This window comes from Rutidosis leptorrhynchoides, chromosome 2 (genome assembly GCF_046630445.1).
Source record: "Rutidosis leptorrhynchoides isolate AG116_Rl617_1_P2 chromosome 2, CSIRO_AGI_Rlap_v1, whole genome shotgun sequence".
NCBI classification, from domain to species: Eukaryota; Viridiplantae; Streptophyta; class Magnoliopsida; order Asterales; family Asteraceae; genus Rutidosis; species Rutidosis leptorrhynchoides.
Genome location: NC_092334.1, coordinates 99,105,414 through 99,114,721, shown reverse-complemented (window position 1 = coordinate 99,114,721; position 9,308 = coordinate 99,105,414). Strand labels below are relative to the sequence as shown.

Genomic DNA, 9,308 nt, shown 5'->3' with positions numbered 1-9,308 from the left:
GCATGTATGCAAATTAAAGAAGGCACTATATGGCTTGAAGCAGGCTCCAAGAGCTTGGTACGGGAAGATTGGCGAGTTCTTGGTACAAAGTGGTTTCACAGTTGCTCCTTCAGATTCTAGTTTATTTGTGAAACAAGATCAAGGAAAACTAGCCATAGTGCTAGTATATGTGGATGACTTAATCATCAAGGGAGATCACTATGAGGAGATCCAAAGAATAAGAGAGAATCTGTCTATCAGATTTCATATGAAGGAACTTGGAGAACTCAAACATTTTCTTGGACTCGAAATAGAGCAGAAAAGAGAAGGATTATTTCTGGGACAACAAAAATATGCGCGAGATCTTTTACAAAAGTACGGAATGCTTAATTGCAAACCTATCTCAACCCCAATGGATCCGAATACAAAACTACGAGCAGATGAAGGAAAAAGTCTTCAAGATGTTACCATGTATCAAAAGTTGGTCGGAAGTCTTATTTATCTCACACTAAGCCGGCCAGATATATCTTATGCAGTTGGAGTGGTTAGTCGATACATGAGCAATCCGAAGAAGCCTCACCTTAAAGTTGTACGACGCATTTTAAGGTATGTTAAATGTACTATTAACTTTGGCATTTTATATAAGAGAACAAAAGAATGTCGGGTGACTGGATATTGTGACGCCAATTACGCTGGAGACTATGATACACGACGGTCAACAACTGGATACATGTTTAGTCTTGGATCAGGAGTAATATCATGGTGCAGCAAGAGACAACCAACATTATCCTTGTCAAGCACTGAAGCAGAATATCGATCGGCATCATCAGCAACACAAGAAATCACATGGTTGAAACAACTAATGAAAGATCTTCATCAATCAACAGATTATCAAGTAAATCTTCTTTGCGATAACCTACCAGCTATACGACTAGCAGAGAATCCAGTCTTTCATGCAAGAACAAAACATATAGAAGTGCACTATCATTATGTTCACGAGAAGGTCCTTGAAGGGAAAATCAAGATGATGCCAACAAAGACAGATGAACAAGTTGCAGATATATTCACCAAGAGCCTAAGTAAACCGAAGTTTACAAAATTCAGAGAAGCACTTGGAATGGTCTGCAAGACATCGTTGGAAGAAAATTTGCATTGAGGGGAGTGTTAAAATACAATGCAAATTTGGTATTAGTAGATATATATATATATATATATATATATATATATATATATATATATATATATATATATATATATATATATATATATATATATATATATATGTAAAATATCTATATATTAATATGTATAAGAAAATATCTAGAATTTAGAATATGGTAGGAAAAATCTAGAAATTTGTATTTGATAGGAAAAATCTAGATATTTGTATGTGTAGAAAATATCTAGATATTTATTCATGGAAATATCTAGTTTCTAGAATGTTCCATGGGGTAGTATAAATATGGGTGATGAGTAGTTCATTTGTGTAAGGTGCGAGTAAGTGAAGTGTGAAGTAGAGAAGAAGTAAGAAGTGAAGAAGAGTTAGAAGTAGAAGTTGTGAAGAAGTAATAGTGTGAGTTGAGTCCATAATATTGTAATTGTTTCTTTATATTAATAAAAGTGTTCTTTGTTAAGTTTCCCGATTAAGCCTCGGTTTGTGTTTAAGTTCTTAGTGCACTTGTGTTGTATCTATTATATGGTTGGCTTTGCCGCTTAAGTGATATATGGTCGGTTATACCGCTTGAACGATATATGGTCGACACTGTCGCCTAAATATTATTGTGCACTAAGGATTTATAAAATTAAAGGCTAACCAACCTCAAAGTGTTGGTGTAGTGAGTGAGGATAACCTATGTCGTCTACGGTGTGTGTGTTTGGCTCGCTTCCAACAACAACAACACCGATTCACCTTCGCGCGAAAACACACACGCTCGAATTGTGCTATGGAGGAGGAGGAGGTAGACGAAACAGAAGCTGTGCCTCAGGTGCGTTAATCAACGCCATTAATACATTCTCTGTAACTTGTATATCACCATATCACATACTCCATTATTTATCGGATCAGTTAAATTGCTTGCATTCATTTTCATATTCTGTAACCTAATTTTTACCTGTTCACGTTTTCTTCGTCATCGTCCTCGTAATATCTCAATCCTTTCATAATATCATGTATGTATTAGCAGTAATTACTTCGATTTATTAGGCGTTAACGCTACTAATGTATGATTTATCGATCGCGTTTTGTAACCTTATTTGATTGATAATTGATATATATGATTTGAAGAATTGTTGCAAGTCCGTATCTAGCTAATTGGAACTTACTGTAGCAATTAATATTATTAGTTTAGTTAAAGGAATCAATATTTCAGCAACTCAGTAACATAGAAAAAGTAATCGACAGCAATGTTCAGTTTTCGTTCAGTAATGCAATGCCACGTGGACATCATCCTACTATAGCTATAACTAGTATAGCTATTATTAATGAAATAAGAGAAATTAGCTAATTAGAGCTTACTGTAGCACTTAAATATTAATAGTTTATTTAAAGGAAACAATATTTCAGCAATTCAGTAACATTGAAAAAGTATTCGACTGCAAAGTTCAGTTATCGTTCAGTAATGCAATGCCACGTGGACATCATCCCTTCTATAGCTATAACTAATGAAATAACAGAAATTAGTTAATTAAGTTTTCTAGAACCAAAATGATATCTTGCAATCCAGGCTTTTCCATCTAAAAACTGTTTTACTTTGAGAAACTATTCCTTTCTTCATTGTCACTAAGGAACAGAAATGGAAAGTATTTGGAAGCACAGGCTAATTTGTCTTGAGGGGATCCTCGAATATTATTTTTGCTTATATTAATATAAAATTTCATTGTGTAATGTTTTCCCTAAACTTATGTGGCGTTAATAATTTAATATAAATTGTCTATGCAGGTGTACATGGCATGCCTAATGCAGGGTCATAGGTAAAGCTTCTTATGTAAACAAATAGCAGTATTTTGTGTATGCGGAATTAAACTGATATTGACGTTATCCACACTAATATACTGATAATCATTATCATATTTTATTTGTTTACCAGCAATAATGTACATAATAATCTTATAATTACATTATCCTGCAGACTAAGTCTTCCCTTTTAATATGATATGAAGATAAGTGTAGTAGAGTTAACACATTACTAAAATTTTGTAATTAGAGTTGGAGACTAAGTCTTCCCTTGTAATTTTGTAGGAGAGTTTCCCTTGATTGATATGGGTAAAACATACTTTTGCTTTCCCTCTTACATACAATATTTTTTACAAGGTGAAGGGAATTTCGTTAACTCGTCAATAAGATTTTAGTTGCATTTCCTCTCCTCTTCCTTATGATATTTGATTACTTCTATTTCATATCATCAGCTTTTCAGTGTGGGTCATTAGACAGCTTACTGCAGCTTAACAACTCTTCATTTTCTTACTTTGCCTTGTCCCAGTGAAGTATCAGGTTAAGCCATTGATCATATACACAAGTACCAAGAGTGATGAATATCTATTAACTGCTTTACAACAAAATGGTAGGTTTTCTTGTATTCTTTATGCACCCTGAGCTTGTGGATTGTGTATTCATTCTCGCTAGTGATACAGATGGTGAAAGCGAGGTGCCTTCTGTAAAGCAGATGAAGAGTTCAATATTTAGTTATGAACAAGCATGGCACAGGTGTAGTAACTTTAAAAAGATTTTCTATTATGCAATTCCGCCTATTTTTGCTTTCCGCATAAAAGTTAATTAATGATGACTGCTTTTAAAGGTCTTTGGTTGTAACACTGTGTAATAATAAGCATATTTCTCTAGCATATCGCCAGTAATGATGACTGCTTTTAGATGATATGGATTACTGACTTATATTAAACTTTCACTATTTTTTATATATGTTTATTCTTTTGTAGATAATTGGTGTTATTGATGTAAATAGAAGTAAAGACAAAGGTTACGAGACATCTGTGAAAGATGGTTTTTGTGAAGAGGTTAGGACTTTATGATTGGGTTATCTTAAGCACACATTATATATCTCTCTTTCTGCATATTTTGCCTTTCAAGTGCATGTTTCTTTTTCTTGACAAGCCTTTTCTTCATAAACAAATGCAGTTGGATGAACTGAGGCAAATATATGAAGAATTGCCAGAATTTTTGGAGGAGGTTTAATCCTAACTTTACAAATGCTGTAATGGCGTCGATATTGGAAGTAAATATGTGTTATCAATATAAGTTGTGAGTAATGATTACACCATTCCTCGGGCAGGTATCATCATTAGAACTCGCACGTCTTCCTTACATGTCGAGAGATCGATTGCTCCCACAAGTTGTTTATATTAATCGAATAGGTTTGTCATTCTTCTTTGTCATGTTTGATACTATCCAACACCAAAATGTATGTAGTTCAATTGGGCTAAAGTTAATCATCTTAAACTTTTACTATCATACATGTCTGACATATTGGATATGATGCCAGTCTTGAAGCGCTAATATAAGATCTTACCCATATGTTTATATATATTCTATCTAAACTTAAGTACTACTGTACTCTTTTAAGTTTGAAATAAAATTAACTCAATCAGGTACAATTAGAAAAGGGTCTGAAGTTTTAGCTTAGTGTAGAATTATTGGTGAAAACTGATACTAAAAGGGTAGCTTTTGTGGTGGAACCAAAAGGAAAAAGTAGCTCACAATCCCACATCGGGTGAGTGAAAAATACAAGGGTGAAGGGAGTGGCTATAAAAGCAGCGGCCCAACAAAGGAATAAGCATACCTTTCTCGGCCTTTTGGCTAAGCTCAAGTGTAGTATCTGTTCTTATCAGTTTAATATTATCAGTTTAATATCTGATATGTGGGTCATCGGCCCACTCGATATTAATCTTATTTTTTATGGGGAAAGGCCCATTATAATAGCTTGCTATTGGGGCCTTTGAGTGTCGCCTTCAGCCGCTTCAATGGGATCTTTTATCCTGGTCGGAGGAGAAATTACCAAACGTTTAGCATTCCGCCAATGAGACTTTTATTTGAGAGAAAAAAGAAGACTATGCCTTCGCCACACCCCTCCAATATTTAGTCTTAAATTTTGAAAATATATGTAATCAGCATACTATAACTATATAATGTATAGGTAGTAAATCTATTTGATGTGTCTTGGTTTCCCATTTCTTTTAAAGACGATATTCGTCCAGGCTAGGCTTGCATTTGTTGCTCCTCCATATAGGCCAAATAGAACCATCAGCGAGCCTCAAAGCAAAGATCCTTCCCTTATCTTTATCAACGATAGATGTATTTTAGCTTTTAGGAGTTAGTTACTTGCTCTTCTGGTTTTCCTACACAGCTTGAAATTAAAACTATGATCTATGACTATCGTATAGATATACGAATAAATAGTATAAATAGGAAATATTTATACTATTTATTCGTATATCTATACGATAGTCATAGATCCTATATAGAAAATAACTATAACCAAGTAATCTCTTGAGAGTGTTTCACTCTGAGTGGAGAAATGACTTGTCTTTATTCTCGGATAGGGGAAGGATTGTCTACATATCACCTCCCCATACACCACTCATGTGGTATTGGGTTTTTGTTGTTGTTGTTGTTGTTGTTGTTGTTGTTGTTGTAACTATAACCAAGTAAATATTATTATAGGTATACGAATAGTGTAACAACATAAGTAAAAAAACATTGATGATACCACGACTCCTAGTTTCTCCCTAAAATCTCTTGCAGTGTAGGAGCTACTTTTTGTCACAGTAACAATATAAGTAAATAAACATTGTTGCCACTCTCCAATTTAAAAAATTCATATGTTGAAGGATGTGTAACTAAAGTGTTGTTTCTTTAGTGTTGAAATTGAGATTGTATCTTCATATGCTTTAGTTATGTTTCTGTTTCCGAATAGGATACCTGATGTGCATATTTGAAGAAAGGCTAGAGGAACGAGTTCTAGACAACCTTGAAGACTACGAATTCGCAGTAAGATGGTTACATTTTATTCTTAATATAACATTAGCATATATGTAGATGCATTTAATCAACTCTAATTCATCAAGCCCGAGTTTCGTTTTCCAGTTCTCCGATGAAGACAGTGACGTAAGAAAGTTCTACTACCGCAATGCAAAAACACGAGAATTGGACAGCCTTTTAGGAGACATATATCACAAAATTCTAGGTACGTAATCTAAAAAATAAACCCTGTCTCTTTCAACTGTTTTTAATGAAAATCATAAGAGGCTGGGAACCGTTCAGTTTTCTTAACACATCTTCTTTCGCCTGGCATAAAAAATTCAACTCTCAGGATTTAAGTTAATATATGCATTGTATTAATCAATTTTTGTTTCTTTCTTGTATTTACTCAAATCCTTCCAAGATATAGAGAGAGCCATTACAAGGGACTTGGTGTCACATATTCTTGAGTTCTCAACGCATCTACTCAAGGGGGTCAATTTTGCAGCTGAACTTGACTGGTCAGATACTTTTTTAGCTGGCTGTTCCTTTTCCTTCTCGACCTTTTGTAACCTGTTTTTCTAGTATTTATTCACTAATCTTGCTCATGGCTCGATAGCCTTTTATCATTGGCACTGGTCGCTCGTCAGAATAATTATGTAAGACCCACATTGAGTGCTGAACCTGTGCTTGATATTAGGAATGGAAGGTCAGAATATTTTTTTTTTCTTCCCAAAAATCACTCCTCTCATACTGGACTGCCCAAGTCAATATTTAGGCAATAACATTCAGTGCAATCTGTTATCAGACATGTTTTGCAGGAAATGACAGTTGACACATTTATTCCAAATGATACCAAGATTATTTATTGATCATGTAGACGCTGAAAAGGGACCTTAGAATCAACCTAACACGATCTAGAGGCGGAATAACACTAAAACGAGCTTAAACGAATTTCTATGGGTTTTCGGGTTCGTACGAGTCAAACCAAGATTAGATCTTGATAAACACGAAGCCTAGACTGACATTCTGTGGTATTTGGACATGAAGGTTTAAGAGAAACCGGACCTGGAACTGTTTGTGTGTGTAAAATTAATTAAGTGATTAACCAAATTAGTGGAGATTAACTTGGCTTAAATATCCCAGATCTTATGTCGGTCGACTGTGGTTGACAGTCGGTCGACTGACTATGTCAGTCGGCCGACTGTCGAGTAACATTACACATTACATTTAAACTTTTACATATATATAAAGTAGCAATCGACAATCAACGTTTAACAATATTACAGGTTACTACATGATCGAATAATACATTAACGTTCATGGAACTAGGGATTACAAATTATGTACTAACAAACTCCCCCTAAGACCTAGTTCCTCATAAGTCTTCGATCTGCTTCAATCTCTGTACGGATCTGTAACCATATTGTTCAAATAGCAAACCTTTGAAACACGAATGTACTGTTGTGCTTGAACTCTATTCTCTGGCTTGTACAGCATCCGATTGTAGTGCAATGTGAAGATGTCAGCTTCACAGCAATTTCTCAACCAAACGGGATCTATAACCCGTATCGAATCAGTCTCATCTTCCTTCGATTTGTCCAAAACGATGACTGCTTCCTCTGAGCGTTCATTGTAGTACCACCAGCGAAAACGTGGGCTAAAGTTCTGCGGCATTTTCATCACAGGAACCTTTCTCATATATTTTACCGGCTGGTATTTAACAATCTTTCTTCGTTCGCCTGTTTTCTTGTTTGTTCGATAAGTGATCGTGGGAAATTGAGGGCTGAATCCCTCAAAGTTCTTTGACAAGAACGATCGTCTTATCTTCTTGCAAATAATATCAGGAATTCCGTCATAATCCCGATATAACATCTTGAGCCTAGCCACCTGCATAAATTCAAAGTACGGTAGAGTCTTGAACTCGAATCCATATTTGTTGTAGTCCACTCCGTACTCCTTCTTTATTGCGTATATATTAAAGTCTTTGATGTAGGCCCAAGCAATGATTTTTCCTTTTGCCAAAAGATTCGCCGGCCTATTAATGTAGTTCAGCCATTCAGGTTCCTGCTCTGGCTTCTCACAATATTTTCTAATCCTCAATAGGATCTTCCATTCAGCTTCTAGAACCTCTACCTTTTCTTCATTTATTTTGACCGGTAAAAACCCTGGAGGCAAATCTTCGGTCTTTTCTTTTTCTTCGCATTTACGGTTTAGAAGCTCTTCACTCATTTTGAAGTAATCTTGAAACGTAGGTAGATCTTTATCGTTATTACGTCCGTACTCCGGAAAATCACCTATTGGTTCATCTTCGATAATTACTTCATCAAAATCGTTGTCGTTTTCATTTTTTACGACAATTTCCTCAAAATCATCACTAGAATCGTAACGATTCTCAAAAGATGAGCTAGCAGTCGTGTCAGCTGAAGTACTTGCTTGTTGCTCTTGACGCACTAGCTCGGCCTGCTCCTCAGCGCTTAGATCCGGCGGGATCTCCCCTTCTTCTAAATTATCAAATACAGCTGAGTGATTCAGACGATCCTGCTTTGCTAAAAAATCACGTAAAGATTAATCAATATTTAAAGGAATTACTGACAGTGGGTTCTCGCTTGTGCCTTTAGCAGGATCCAAACCTAGCTCATCCTCGCATTGATCGTCAAAATTACCAAAATCTATATCCTGTTCGAGATCAACAGCCTCAATATCGAAATTATTTTTCCACTCAAGCACTTTCGTCAGTGCCTTGTTCGCTGCAGACTCGGCCTTTACAATGAGCAAATTTTGAGCATCAACCTTAGTTTTTAACTTCTTCATTTCAACCTGTTGATCTTCAACCTGCTTGGTCAGTTTAGCAATCTCAGCATCCTTTCTTCTTTCTCGTTCATTAGCTTCTTCTTTAAACTTTTCAAATTCAGAAGCCATATTGACAACCTTCTCGCTTAATAGAGTAACTGCAGTATCTTGTGTAATAACAGTCGTGGATGCAGCAGCATGAACTCCTGTATCAGTTTCAGCACGTGTTTCTTGAGTAGCAGCAGCTGGATATTGTCGTTGTTGTTGTGATTGTTGTGATTGTCGTTGTTCAGCAGCTGAAGATGACTCAGTTCTCTTTGCCTTTTTAATGAACTTTATTCGCTTCTGCTTCGGCTTTGTCGTAACTGAAGGACCCTCAGCTTGTTTTCGCTTTCTCAGCTCGAATTGATCAGGGTCAAAGTCATCTCCTTCATCGTCTTCATAAACCAGTATCTGTTCAGATGCAACAACTGGCGGTGGCTGATTAACCTCTTGATCGTCTTCACCAACTGCGACGATATCATCTTCATTACCAGACGTACTGTTCTCATGACGACAGGCAGCA

At 35.8% G+C, this 9,308-nt stretch overlaps 1 long non-coding RNA gene, 1 other non-coding gene and 1 pseudogene across 2 annotated transcripts; all 3 read left to right on the top strand.

Moving 5' to 3' along the window:
• Positions 1-1,840: 1,840 nt before the first annotated feature.
• On the top strand, positions 1,841-3,657 carry LOC139894363 (uncharacterized). Its single transcript, XR_011774947.1, has 4 exons — positions 1,841-1,964; positions 2,918-2,949; positions 3,459-3,539; positions 3,610-3,657. It is a non-coding gene; the product is annotated as an uncharacterized lncRNA (long non-coding RNA).
• Positions 3,658-3,916: 259 nt separating this feature from the next.
• Positions 3,917-9,308, top strand: part of LOC139888125 (DNA mismatch repair protein MSH5-like) — a 46,799-nt pseudogene continuing 41,407 nt past the window's right edge.
• On the top strand, positions 4,769-4,967 carry LOC139895463 (U2 spliceosomal RNA). Its single transcript, XR_011775908.1, has one exon. It is a non-coding gene; the product is annotated as a U2 spliceosomal RNA (small nuclear RNA).